The sequence below is a fragment of the Juglans regia genome, chromosome 5 (assembly GCF_001411555.2).
Source record: "Juglans regia cultivar Chandler chromosome 5, Walnut 2.0, whole genome shotgun sequence".
Lineage (NCBI taxonomy): Eukaryota > Viridiplantae > Streptophyta > Magnoliopsida > Fagales > Juglandaceae > Juglans > Juglans regia.
Window position 1 is genome coordinate 10,901,701 of NC_049905.1, and position 15,185 is coordinate 10,916,885.

Genomic DNA, 15,185 nt, shown 5'->3' on the forward strand with positions numbered 1-15,185 from the left:
AGAGCGTAGAACTCGTAGCTTGGGTGAAAACTGAGTTCGGATCATCGCATGGAATGATTGAAACACGTGTAAAGTTTCATCTTTATGTTTCATCAAGTAAAGCCAAGTCATACGAGTATAGTCGTCAACAAAAATGACGAACCAACGAACACCAAAACTAATAGAGATAGGGGAGGGACCCCAAACATTAGAGTGAACTAAACCAAAGGGAATAGTGCTTTTATTCATACTTAGTGGATAGGAAGTTTAGTGACTTTTAGCTAAAATGCAGATATTACATTTAAGGTCAGATAGCACCATATTAGAAAAAAGATCAGGTAGTAGATGTTTCAGATAACCAAAATTTGGATGCCCCAAACGTCAATGCCATAGCCAGATTTATCGTTCCCTCCCATCACTCTGTATGTGATGAGTATGACCCACGCTGACGTCTTCCATGTAGTATAGGTCCCCGTTCTAATACCACGCCCAATTATCTCCTTGGTGAGAATATCCTGAAGAAGACAAAATGTAGGATAAATTAGGACAACACAATTTAGTTATGTAGTAACTTGACTAACAGACAGAAATTTATGCGAGAGCGATGGTACAAGTAATGTATTTGACAATTGGAGAGAAGGAGACAAATACATAGGTCCAGCCCCTGTGACCGAAGAGATAACCCCATTAGCATTTGCAACACTGGTGCGTCGCGGTGGAGATGTCATAGTAAAATCGGTAGCTGCAAAAGTCATGTGGTCTGTGGCTCCAGAGTCAAGGAGCCAGGCACCACGATCAATATCACAGGAGGAGGTAACTAAACCAGAACCACAGTTACCTATATTGGATATGGGTCCAGCATCCTGGGAAGACTCAGCCTGAGGAATCAAGGAAAGGTGGGGTTTAGATGACACTACAATCACCTTGCCCGTGTTCGCATCCGCACTAGCCGAGTCCTTCTTACGGCGGAAATCGATTTCCAGCCAAAGTCCTTGTAGTTAGGTGTAGAACTTCTCAAGGGAGCTGCCGGCTTGTCGCAGGCGAGCCACACGTCGGTGGAGTTTGTAGACTTGAGAAGTATCGCTGCCATCGAAATAAGTTGTAGCAATGGCATCTCAGACCAATTTTGCAGTGGGAAATCGGATGAAATTGCCAACGAGTGTTGGATCCATAGAGTTTGTCAACCATCCTTTGACAATGGCATTATCAGTATGCCATTTTCGAAAGGATGGATCTATCAGTGGCGGTGGTGGACAATCACCATTGATATAGCCCAGTTTGTCTTTATTGGAGATGTACATCTCGACAATCTGGGACTAAAGAACATAGTTGGAACCATCCAACTTGATGCCGATTGGAGCGGTCGAGTTTTCGGTGGTAAAGTTGTTGATGAATTGTTGTTCAAGAGTGATTTTAGAGTCTCTGTCTTCTTTTTTTGGTGCCATTCTACCTGTCCAAAAAATTAATGCTTCAGAGATAAAAAAAAAAATGCAACAGAAATATAAAAAAAAAATTAGCATTGTTGCAATTCAATATTACAAATGCAAACTTAGTGACAAAACATATACCAGTGGATGCATTAATATTAATGCATCAAGTTTGGATTTCCATTTTTAATGATCAAGTGAGATCGACTGTTATTCCTTCTATGTCATTCCGAACCCACACAACATCATCAGTGGCTACATCAATAATATCATCAATTATGGGGTTATTTCGCTCATTGAGTATGTATTCATCTTCATCATCTGTCATTTCTTCTTGACTGATGTCATATGTATCTCTTGGTTTTGTCTTGACAACAACAACCCAGTTTGGTTATCTTTCATTGGCAACATAAAACACTTGAGAAATTTGCGACGACAATACGAATGGATCATAGTAATCCGCTCCCCAGTATGTATTAGACGCGAGAAATTCACAAGACTAAAACCAAAGTTGTCCTCCTTGTAACCTCTACCATGAGACATATCTGCCAGTCACACTTAAATAGTATGTATCGAGATCCATCATAATATTGCACCTCAATTAAGAGTGTTAGCACGCCGTACCAAGTAGATCCATCTTCTATACATACACTGACCCCACTATTTTGAGTTGTCCTCCCATTTTCAGAATTGTTTGTGCGAAACTTGGTGCCATTTATAATAATTCGTTTAAAATCTCTTGCTATCTGTACAAGCCCTTTAGAATGTAATTCAATTTTTTTACCTAACTCATTTCTTCGAGTATCATCCATATTCACAACCTGAGAATTTATTTATAGCAAAATCTATGAGAGTGACTAAAACAAACGTTATATGTATGTGTGATGTACTAGTAGATACAATGTAGAACTTACATGGTTCTGCAACTATTCACAAAATTCGTCTCAATGCTTCTTTTGTAGATTGTGTTCCGATAATTCATTTTGGTTGAATGTCATCCTTATCATTTCCATATGCATCCTATATACTTACACGGTATTAGAAATGAATCTTATAATTACACCAACAAATTTAAAAAAAATCGAGTAGTACATATTAAAAATTTATTAATGGAATACTCACTTGCGAAATGGAATAAAATCGTTGACATTGAATAGGATATATCGATGTGCCTGAGTCCATGACTTCATATCAAGATGAATATCAACAACCTCCCCCCTAGAATCATCAGGGTTTCTAGATGGTCTATTAAATACTGTTTGTGCGGATTCCAAATAACGAGAACAAAACGTCAACAATTCCTCCAATAAGTATCCTTCGGAAATGGAGCATTCCGGTGCAGTTTTGTTACATATATGAAATTTAAGTTGATGTAAATACCTAACATGATAACAAATCTAGTATCATTTTCAAAGAAATTGTGCCATAGTTGTGTACAAATCATTAATATTAGATATACTAATTATAACATAGCTATTTACAGGATAAATCCATCAATAATGAACTGGCCCACCAAGCTTACATTCAGCAACTAAATGCATAGTCAAATGCACCATAATAGTAAAGAATCCAAGTGGAAAGATCATCTCCAATTGGCATAGTATGTAGGGTATTCTAGACTCCAATCGGTTTAAATCTTCTACTCGCAACGTCTTGGAACAAATTTCCCTAAAAAATGCAGACAACTCTGTTAATGATTATGCAACCTTCTTAGATATGGATATGGACTTGCACAATGCAATTGGTAGTAGTTGCTGCATTAGTATATGACCATCATGACTCTTCATACCCTTTATAGTACGTTTTCGAGGTTTAACACAACGTGAAAAGTTTGAAGCGTAACCATCTGGCATCTTTACGTTTTTAATAATCCTTAATAAATCATATTTCTCCACATTACTCATTGTGAAAGAAGCTGAAGGTAAATATGTCTTGTTAGAAGCTTTGCGAATAGGATGAAGTTCTGGTTGCAAACCCATCTCTTTTAAGTCAAGGCGTGCCTGCAAATTATCTTTTGATTTACTATCAATGTTTAACAATGTGCCAATTATATTATCAACAATATTCTTCTCTATGTGCATTACATCAAGATTGTGTCGTAACAAATTTCCTTTCCAATATAGTAGGTCAAAGAAAATACTGCGCTTCTTCCATATGGATTGCATGTCATGATTGTGTTCACTAGTCCTTTTTCTTTTCTGCATGTCAGCAACATATTCAACATTCTCTAATTGTCTCAGAATGTCATCTCCATTTGGCACAACAGGCGGATGATTAATTTCTTTTATACCATCAAATGCACTAGCTTGCTTTCTCCACCTATGATCCATCGGTAAGAATCTTCTATGTCCCATATATGAAAACTTTTTTTCATGTTTTAACCACTTAGACCACGTATTATCCATACAACAAGGACACGCAAATCGACCTTTCGTACTCCATCCAAACAAATCACCATATGCAGGAAAGTCATTGATTGTCCACATCAAGGTTGCACGCATCGTAAACATTCTTTTAGAGCAGGCATCGTAGGTCGGTGATCCGACCTCTCATAATTCCTTTAGTTTTGTTATTAAAGGCTCGAGGTACACATCAATTTTCATAGAAGGTGAAGATGAGCCTAGGATTATCAATGATAACATAAAGTCGATTGTTTCATGCACATCCAAGGAGGCAAATTATAAGGTATGATAATAACTGGCCAAGTACTGTGAGAAATGCTCATGTTACCAAAATGATTAAATCCATCAGTGGCTAATCCAAGTCTGACATTGCGTGGGTCAGATGCAAAATCATTGTGTTATGAGTCATACGTATTCCAAGCCATCCCATCAGCCGGATGTCGTAATACACCATCATCTATTCGACCTTCAGCATGCCACTTCATGTGTGAAGCAGTTTTCGATGACAAAAAAGTCTTTACAATCTTGACTTCGAAGGAAATCAACGCAAAACCTTTGCTGGGCTTATTTTATTCCTTCCATTTGTATCAGCATTTTGCTTCCATTTTTAAGTTTGGCAAAACATACATGTTTCTCTATTTTCATTATTCTTCCAAAACTACATACAACCGTTAGGACATACTAGGATTTTTACGCATTCAACCCCTAAGTCACTCATGTACTTTTTAGCCTCATATGTATTTTTAGGTAACGATGCTCCCGATGGAAGTAACTCATTTAGAAATTCAAGAAGCTCTACAAAGATATTGTTACTCCATCCGCCTAAACATTCCATATTCCACAAACGTACAATAGCACTAAACCTACTATGTCTTGTACACTCTTAACATAATGGCTCATCGGCATCTTTCAACATGTTATAAAACTTTTGAACACCCTCATTGGGACCTTGAGAATTTTCATCTATCGCTTCAGCTTCCATACCCATTTCAAGCCCACCTCCAACCACTCCAGGTACAAATATAAGAAAAACATCTTGCAACATTGTATGCATCTCACTAGGTCATTCTTGGCTTTGCTCATCATTGACGGGGGTATTAGTACCAACATTAGGCGTAGAATTTACCTTCTCACCATGAGCGTGCCAAATTGTGTAACCCTGACAAATTCCATAGTAAATCAAGTGGTCGTGCACCATCAATACTTGACAAACAACACTTTTTACATGGGCAACAGATTAGCCCATTAATACCCATGTTGTCACTTGCAAAATTTAAAAACTCATTAACACCATCAACATATTCTTTCGTATTTCAACGCATTGTCATTCAACTGGTCTTGTCCATATTGCTATTGAGTCTAATGATAGTATAGTTGGGAAGCTAAGAAATAAAGTTATTTTAGGATTAAGATGGACCTGTTAAGAAAAAAGAAAGTTAATTGGGTTTGAAAAAATTATTAACTATAACTGATCTAGCTAAAAGACCTACAATGTATACTATTTGTATTGAAATTATTGCAAATGAATCGCTGCATCTTAGGAAAAATGTGCGCATCACAACCACAAAGGCCCACATAAATGATTAGCTGATCTTAGCATCAAGCCCAATCAAAATAAACAAGACCCATCATTAAATGAAGCCCAACCAAAACCACACGTTCGAAAGTAGAATCAGAACGATTATATATGCAGCTTTTAAATAGGATGTTATAAATGTAATAATCATGCCCTTAAACATATACAAATACTTGTGCTTGCATGGGAATGCCATTCAGTCTAAATCAAAGTTTTTCTTGTGTATAGTTTGAAGGGAAAGTACTAGAAAATACTGATGGGGCCAAACTAACATTTTACTAACAATTTCGGACAACCATTAATAGGGGCACCTCAACCAATACACCAAACTTCAACCACTTATATCTCTAGAACGAGACATTTCCCTTTCTAAAACGCCAAACAGACTTATCTATAATTTTTGAATTCACTTAATATCATGCATTTTTGGTTTATGTATGCTTTACGGAAACAAGCTGACTTTTTATTTAAAACATGCTAATTAATTAATGTAATTTCGTGTTTAAGCACAGGTTACGCAAGAGGCTTACCGCGAGGACCACGAGTGACGACAAGTGAATTTCGACGTCGGCACGACTGGGAGCGGCGGAAGCGCACTGTGGGGGTGAGAGAGAAAGAGAGTGATGAGAGAGAGAGAGAGAGAGAGAGAACGTGGTGGGAGAAAGAGAGAGACAGCGAGGATGTCGTGGCTTACTGAGAGGAACACGGCGGCTTAGGGGTGGCGTGAAGGTGACCAGCGGTGATCTCTGTGTAGGTGGAAACGTTGTGGAGGAGGCTGGCGGTGTGGGGTGGCTGGTTTGTGTCTCACGGTATTGTGGACACACTCTGTTTTTGGTGAGTGAAACAGAGGAGGAGTGTTGGGCGGTGCTGGGGTGGTGTTGGGCGGTTCTGGGGTGGTGTTAGGATGTGCTGGGGTGGCGTGGGTTTACGGTAGTGCGAGGCAGAGGCTGCGGTGCAACTGGGCCAGAGTTTGGACGTGGGGGACGGTTGGATAGCGGGATTCGATTGAGACGTTGCTCGCTGTATAGGGTGGCTCGCGGTGGGGCTTGGGTAGTGCTTGGAGGCTCAATGCAACTCAGGGGGCAACAGGTGGCCCTTAGGTTGAAGGTGATTTACGGGAGGGTATAACTATGTGTGATACTCATGTAACGGAAGGAAAAAAAAAAAGACTTTATAAAAACCCTAGAGAAAAAAACAGAAGAGAGTCGAAACGTGCATGCATGAACGTGGAGACATACATGGCATGGAGTCCAACCCTTAATTCTCATGGGCTGGGCTTTTTGAGTCCATTTCAAAGTGTTTGAGCCTACGTATATTGTATAGAATTAATAAATCGATTAGTCCGTTACCACATATTATAATTTATTCGGCTTGTCAGAAATTTTCTAAATCTAAGTATTTAATAAATATTAATAGACCTTGACTGAAATTCTAAATTAACCAAATCCCGTCTTGTAAATTTTTCGGGTTAATTCCAACATAAAAAGATCTCATTTATTCATTTAAATAACTGTATAACTTAATGATCAAGTTCAATAAAAATTCATATCCCGTCATAATAAAATATTTGGCCCGTGACCTATTCAAAATTTACCCAATAAATATCAAATAGATTTCCCATATATAATAACTTAATAAAAAATTATAGATCAGGGCTTGGTGCTTGGCCCAGTGTAAAACTTAAACGTCGTCAAATATCTATTTTCGTGGCATATCAATAAACGCCGCTACTTTAAATACCACTAAATCCTATATACTTTATTGAGGTTTATGCAAACGCCGACAAATGTATATTAAATTACCGAAGTAAAAATTAAACGTTGTTAAATATCTATTTTCGCATCATATCAATAAACGCTGCTAATTTAAATGCCGTTAAATCCTTTCTATTTTATTGACGTTTATGCAAACGCTGAAAAATGTATATTAAATTACCGGCGTAAAAATTAAACATCGTTAAATATCTATTCTCGAGGCATATCAATAAATGCCGCTACTTTAAATGCCGCTAAATCCTATATACTTTTATCGATATTTACGCAAATGTCGGTAAATGTATATTTAATTAATGGCGTGAAAATGAAATGTCGATAAAAGACTATTGTCCCAACATATCTATAACCGTCGGTAATATAAATGCCGCCAAATCAACTCTAAGGTGCCGGCGTTTATGCAAACGCCGGCAAATGTATATTTAAGTACAGGCGTATAGGCATAGGCGCCGCTAATTATCGACGCATAAACAATATGTAGGCAAATCACTATTTTTATCGGCATTTACATAAATGCCATTAATATAAATGCCATCAAATTGCCCTTTTTTTGTAGTGTGGTTAAGTGATCGAGGTTTATATGCTTAGTGACATCCAATGGTCAACTATATATGGTGTATAATACACTTGGGAAAAACCTAATGGTTAAGTATAGTACTTGTTGATGTGGTGAAAATTGCACAAAAAGCTAGATGGAGAGAAATAGTCATTCCCGGCCCACTAGGTCGACTCTGATCTTGATCGGTGTTGTTTGGAGTTCTCGACAGTGTTCCGATGCTGTTGTACGGTGGCAATGTGTACATCTATGTCGGTAAATGGAAAACAAGTGCAGAGAAAGTAAGGATAAGGGACACACAAATTTACATGGTTCGGCATGTTGCCTATGTCCACGGGGTTTGGGTAGGAAAAATCCACTATAATATATTTTTTTACAGTTTCTCATGGCCTCTCATTTCTTATTGTACAAAGAAAACTGGAGCTCTTCCTACTAGAGACGATGTCTTCCTCTAAAGGTTGCTGGAGAAGAAGAAGAGCTCATTGAGAGAGAGCTAGAAGTCATTTGGACATCCCCTTTTATATGATCCTCTTCCTACATGCCCCTCGGTAGTTGTGAGGGATGACTGTTAGCTTTGCGTGTTTGACCCCATTTCCCTTTCCCATTTTCCCTCTAACACCCCTGAGTGCAAACCCCTCATGCCTCCTGACTCTTCCTAACTCCTGACCCCCTATGCCTCCTTACACCCATTGACTCCTGACACACCCCCCATGCCTCCTGACAGTCCATAACTCCTGACCCCCCATGCCTCTTAACACCCTCCCTCTTATCCCTTAATGGTGGCTTGGTGGGTTGGGCTTGGTCTTAGGCCTAGATATTTTACGCCCTCATAGTTGCCCTCGATTCTTAAAGGCAATTTGTCTTAACAAAGACCTTGAGAATCTTCAGAAGTAAAATATGCATTTGAATTGATCCGCCGCAGTCCATAAAGAAATAAATTTTGGGAGCTAGCTCCTGTTCATTCGTTCGTAAAGATTTCTAAGTGTTGGATTAGGCGAGAGATGGGCTTGACCACGTGAAGTGTGAGTGCGGGGTTTGTCTTGGCAAGGCAAGTGGGAGATAGGCTCGACTGCGTGAAGTGTAAGCGCGAGGCTCGACTGCATTACTCATGAGCACGGAGCTCGGGCGTGGCAGGAGATGTACTCAACCGTAAGATGTAAGTGCAGAGCTCAGCTATGGCGGGAGGTGTACTTGACCGCGGAAGATGCGAGCACAGAGCTCGGCTGTGGTGGGAGGTGTACTCAACCATGGAAGATGCGAGCAAGGAGCTTGACTGTGGCGAGAGGTGTACTCGACCGCGTTGGATGCGTAGTTCGGTGGTGTGTCTATATGTATGCTTCTTATTATTGGAAAGTATATGTTTGCCCGATGTTTTTTGTTTTCAATTTTGTTGGTGTCGGAGTTTGTGTTAAGTAACCCACGGAAAGCGATCAGAGGGCCCAATGACCCCTAGATCCACTTTAGGTGGTTGCTGAGCCCGTCGGCTCATTCCCAAAGGTAACACGGGTTAACTCTGAAGGCTTGTTCCCGTAGGTAACTCACTAGCAGCGATGGGGCAGAGCTTGGAAGGCCATGACCCTAATGCATTGTGAGGAATCTAGAGACTTGACTTGTAGCACGAAAGTTGGCAAGTTAAGGGACTTGTGTCTGACTAGCTATCGATGGGGCAGAGATCGGAAGGCCCTAGCCCTAGTGAATGCATAGTGGCAAATCCAAAGACTTAGCTTGTAGCACGAAGGTCGGAAAGTCAAGGGACTGTGTCTGACTGGCTATTGATGGGGCAGAGCTCAGAAGGCTCTGGCCCTAGCCAATGCATCGTGGAGAATCCAGAGATTTGGCTTGTAGCATGAAGGTTGGCAAGTCAAGGGATTTGTGTCCAAATTGCTATTAATGGGGCAGAGCTCAAAAGACCTTAGCCCTAGCCAATGCATCATGGCGAATTCAGAGAGTCAGCTTGTAGTGCGAGGATCGACAAGTCGAGGAACTTGTGTTCGACCTCTAGGTCGTAGCAAGTCCAGTGACTTGACTTGTAGTGCGAGGGTTGACAAGTCGAGGGACCTGTGTTTGACTGTTGGGTCACGGTGAGTCTAGTGACTCGGCTTGTAGTGCAAGAGTCGACAAATCGAAGGACTTATGTTCGACTGTTGGGTCACGGCGAGTCTAGTGACTCGGCCTTGCTGGCACGAGGCACTTGTCGTGTTGAATTGCTCTATCGGAGCACGACGAAGGTCGGAGATTTGTAACTGTTGAGGCTTGAATGAAATCGGTCGAGCAGACTTGGGCGAGCAAGTTGGTGGAGCAAGTTGCATGGGCCATGCAACATGCACTGGGGGCAGGGTTGTGCGTGGCTCATGCATGGTGCACATTTCACATGCGTGGCACACACTTAAAACACTGGTTGTCAGCTGTCGAGAAGTTTCCCACCAAGTGAGGTGACCGTGTTCGCATGCACATTAGTGCCAAAACATTTTTCCCTTATAGTTATATTGGGATGTCTGGGCCGCTCCCGTGTCGGGCTACGTGGCTAGTCTTCCACATCGCAAGAAGCAGTTTTGTCAGTAGAAATAAATTCACACAAATTTTGAGAGAGACAATACTGGGAAGTTTTTAGTCGCTTCTCCTTTGCTTGCTTGGAGCCTTGTGTAATGCGTCCAAGTCCCAGGCAAGTGGGGACTGTGTCCTAGCCCAGTGTAGTGGCATATGAGTCCCATGCATGTGGGGACTGTGTTCGAGCACTATATAGTGGCATCCTAGTCCTATGTAGTGGCATTCAAGTCCCATGCAGTTGAAGTGGTTGCTTGACCTGAGAAGGGCTCAATGCAAGTCAGTCTCGATGGTTGAGATGGTTGCCCAAGCTAAGGAGAGCTCGGTGCAGGTTGCTCCCGTGCGGCTAAGGTGGTTGCCCGCCACGGGGTGGCCATGAAGGGTCGTGAGCAGAGGAGGCCCCTGTGCAGTGTAGTTTAGTGCATGGGACTTGCGTGGTCGTGGGCCACCTCTGCCCACTGCGATGGTTGGGGACCACCTCGAGGTTGGCAAAAGATGCCGGTGGTTCAAGGGTTGACTGTAGGCGAGGACATGGGGCTCATGGTAGTGCCATGAGCTTGTCGTGTGCATTGATGCACGCTTCGTGCACTGTGCATGTGGCTCACTGTCATCGTTCGTGACTGTGGTGGTCGAGAACCAGACCTGGAGGGGGCGAACAACGCTGGCGGTCCAATGGGTGGCCGTCATTGGCTTTGCAGTGCCGCTATAGGACTGGGCAGAGGAGATTTTTACCACATGCATTCTCATGCACGTGGCCTGCGGAAAGGCCTCCGTCATGGCCAGGCGATCGTGGACCATCTCCGAGGAGACAGACGGCGGTGGCGGTTCACATGGCAACAGTCGACGTAGCCCCCTTGCTAGGCCATAGCGGGGCCGTGGCTCATCTGTGCACACGTTGCTTTGCACCATGGTGCATGGACCAACCGATGGGTGTGGCTCTACCAGTGGGGGCCACTGTGCATTGTACAGAAACCGCCGATGGTTCACTTGACCTCGCGGCTAGTTGCAGCAACCTTCTGGGTGCACGACAGCTCGTCCAGTGGTGCACTGAGCATCCGATGGGCGTGGCCCCGCCGGTGGGGGCCACTGTGCATTGGATAGAAACCATGTGGACCGCTAGCGGGTCACTTTACCTCACAGCTCGCTGCAATAAGGCTTCTGGGTGGATGGCATTGTGAACCCATTGTGGACCATGCATGCACGGTGCCAACATGCATGGCTTGTGTTTGTGCATGGTTCTGTGCACGTGGGTGCACAATGTCTCGTGTAAATCTACGCACTTAAGTGCCCAATATTTGTCTGCTAGTATATGCATTGCGTGCATGTAATCTTGACAAGATATAAATTTCTGGGATCGGAAAGGTGAGTAGCCCAATCCCTTGAGCTGCAACAGTGGTAAGGAGCATAGTTCCTCTCCTGGGCAAGAATAGATTTCCTCACCCATTTTCTGCAGTAGTATTTTTTGTAAATGTAAAAATTAAAAACTAAGAATACTTATATGGGAGGATGTTATCTGTTCGTCCGGTAATTATTCAGCATGCCAGAAAATTTTCCTTCTCCCACCTCTGACAAAGAGAGGAAATCAAATTCCACAAACGACGTCATAGTTGATGCAGTAAAAATTGAACAACAGGCCGGAAGGAGAGAAAGAGTCATTCCCGGCCCACTGGATCGACTCGGACCTTGATCGGTGTTGTTTGGAGCCCCCAACAGTGTTCCAGTGTGGCTATATGGTGGCGATGCATACGTCCATAGCGATGAATGAAAAATAAGTGCAGAGAAAGTAAAAGTAAGGGACACATAGATTTACGTGGTTCAGCTTGTTGTCTACGTCCACAGGAGTTTGGGGAGGGAAAATCTACTATAATATACTTGTTTACAGTCTCTCATGGCCTCTTATTTCTCACTGTACAAAAAAATGTAGAGCTCTTTTTGTTGGAGAAGATGTCTTCCTTGGGAGGTTGCTGAAGAAGAATAAGAAGATCTCATTGAGAGAGAGCTTGAGGCTGTCTGGACATCCCCTTTTATATGATCCTCTTCCTACATGCCCCTCGATAGTTGGTGAGGGATGACAGTTGGCTTCGCGTGTCTAACCCCATTTCCCTTTCCTATTTTTCCCCTGACACCAGACCCCCCATGCCTCCTGACACTCCCTGACTCTTGACCCCCCTTGCCTCCTGACACCCCCTGACTCTTGACACTCTCTGGCTCCTCATCCCCCATGCCTCCTGACCCCCCTTGTCTCCTGACACTCCTTGACTCCTAATCCCCATGCCTCCTGACCCTCCATGCCTCCTGACACCTCCCTCTTATCCCTTAGTTGTTGCTTGGGCCTAGTCTTGGGTCTAGATATTTTACCCCCTCACAGTACTGTTTATATGTTTAGTGATACATACCCAATGGTCATGTGGTGTGTAGAATATGCCTGGGATAAACCCAATGATCAAGTAGAGTTTGTGTGCTTAGCAGCGCAGAGTCTAGTCAGGGATCATACCACTAGGCAAAACCTACAACCTTGTTACATGTTACATGTTACATGTTAGTATCAAGTATATGATATTACCAACAAATATATATATATAAGTTGTTTATACTACTTTGAAGTACATAGGAGCCTCAAAAATATATTGTACTTGTAGTAACAACTAAAGGTTTACTAATTGTTTCAAGCACTGATCTATTGGCTAAAACTCAAGCTTGAATTGACTCGTTTAGTACCATTGCATAAATTGGTTTCACCTCTGGTTCCTCTGACTCCGCCTTGTTTGTCAAACACTTAGATACTGATCATTCTCCTGATCTAACAACATTTGGATAACATAAGTATCCATGATGATCATATGCAAGGTAATATGGTATTTGTAATGCTCCATATCTATCTCAATTAGTAGTTTGAAGCAAAAGATCTTGAGGCTATTAATTATTTTCATGGCATTGACAAATGCTTGTTTTTTCTTCCCTCTAAGAAATCATTCGTTTTGTACATTGACTGATGTCGTTAATGCCCCACTCCTTAACGTCTATCTTGAAGGTACTATATGTAGGGGTGAAAACAAAAGCCAGGGAATGGGTAAACCAGACCGAACGGGTGAGTTTGGTCCGGTACCGGTTTCATTTTTTTCAAAATAGGTCGAAATCGATCCAGTTTCGATTTTCTTTTTTCTAACATCGGACCGAACAGGTTCATATAAATATATATATATATATATATTTAATTTTTTATATTATATATAATTTTGATATCTAATATATATAATTATATATAAAATAATCTTGTATTATATGATAAATTACTAATTAAAATAAAATTTAAATTTAAAATCCTATATAAATAACTATATGTTATTACTATAGTTTATAGTATTAGTAGTTATACTAATACGATATCACTATTTATTATAATATAATATAACATATCACTATATTATATATTATAATATATAGCTATAATCTATAATAAAATTATAATATCTATTATAATATCTATAAGATATTATCACTATATTATTATATACTATAATATATAGAGCATATCATGTATGCTATATATGATATGCTAGAAAAATCGGACCGAACCGGACTGAAATTGATAAAACCGGAAGTACCGATTTAGGGGTGTAACCGGTGTGGTATCGACTCTTCAAATCTCAAAACCGGTGTATACCAGTTCAGTTCTAAAATATATTTAAAATCGGACCTGTTACACCCCTAACTCTATATATATGTATGTGTGTGCGCGTTTGTGTATTGTATGTGGGACCAAGGTCCCCTCAAACTGGTGTGTTAGTGTTCTGTGTATTGCTAGGAATAACTATTTTTAAAATGCTTCACCTCTCTTTCTCTAAAGGTGGGATTTATAATTTGCTTTAGGCAAGTAACTTCCCTAAGATTCTTATGAAATTGCAAGGTTTCATGGAAGTATATATGGTAGATGATTCGATGTGGCGTTGGCATACTTAGTCATTGAGTAATGATGAATTGAAGGGGGTTGTTCTTTCAAGCACTCTATTGGCTAAACCTCAAGCTTGAACTGACTCGTTCACCATTGCATAAATTGGTTTCACCTCCAACTTCCACCATAACTCACCTTTTTTTTCTAAGCAAGCAGCATATTTGATAGGGAAATATAAAGATATTTGTACAGTCCAATACTCAACTAGCTATACTAGAACTAAGTGGATCTTTCCCACTATGAAAGTGTAATAAGCGTTGTTGTAATCTAATAATGGGTTTGCAGCCAAATGCATTGTTTGTTGCAGCCCATTGTGCCAAGTGATGCACCCATCGGTTTTGATGCGGATGAATTTTTTGGATAGGCAAGCTTTGAAATGACTTTAGTATGCTTGAGATGCAGTGAGAATATTGAGGATGGACCAAATTGGATATGTTAAAATTTTGATTATAGCATATGTAACCACTTGACTGTCACCTTCATTAATGATGTTGGTTAAATGTTGATGAGTTGCTTCCTCAATTGCCAACTTTGCCGCGTGGTTTCCCTAAAGTTAGGATTAATCGAGTCTATAGGTTGGGTTTTTGCAAAAATGATTTCTCCCGGGTTTGATCTACTGATGGCAACTACGGTTGACCTATTGTTTCTAACAGCTACATCATGACATAGTGAAAATTGACCTATTGGGGGAGGGATCCATTTAGGTAGAATGGTTTTCATTTGGGTCTTTGCTTTCCACATGAGTTGGTGTTCTTTGAAAATCTTGATCACTGATTATGTAAAATGGATAGGAGTTTTCAAGGGTGATGGTGAGTGACTTGATTTCTAAGAAACCAAATGGAGTCCATTGCAATGATAGCGAAGAGATTGAATTTTTTAGACATCTCTTTATCGAAATTGAGTAGCTTGGAAGGATCCAGGATCATTTTTAACCAGTTTTGCAGAGGTTGTGTAGCAAAAGAAGAGATGTTTAAGGA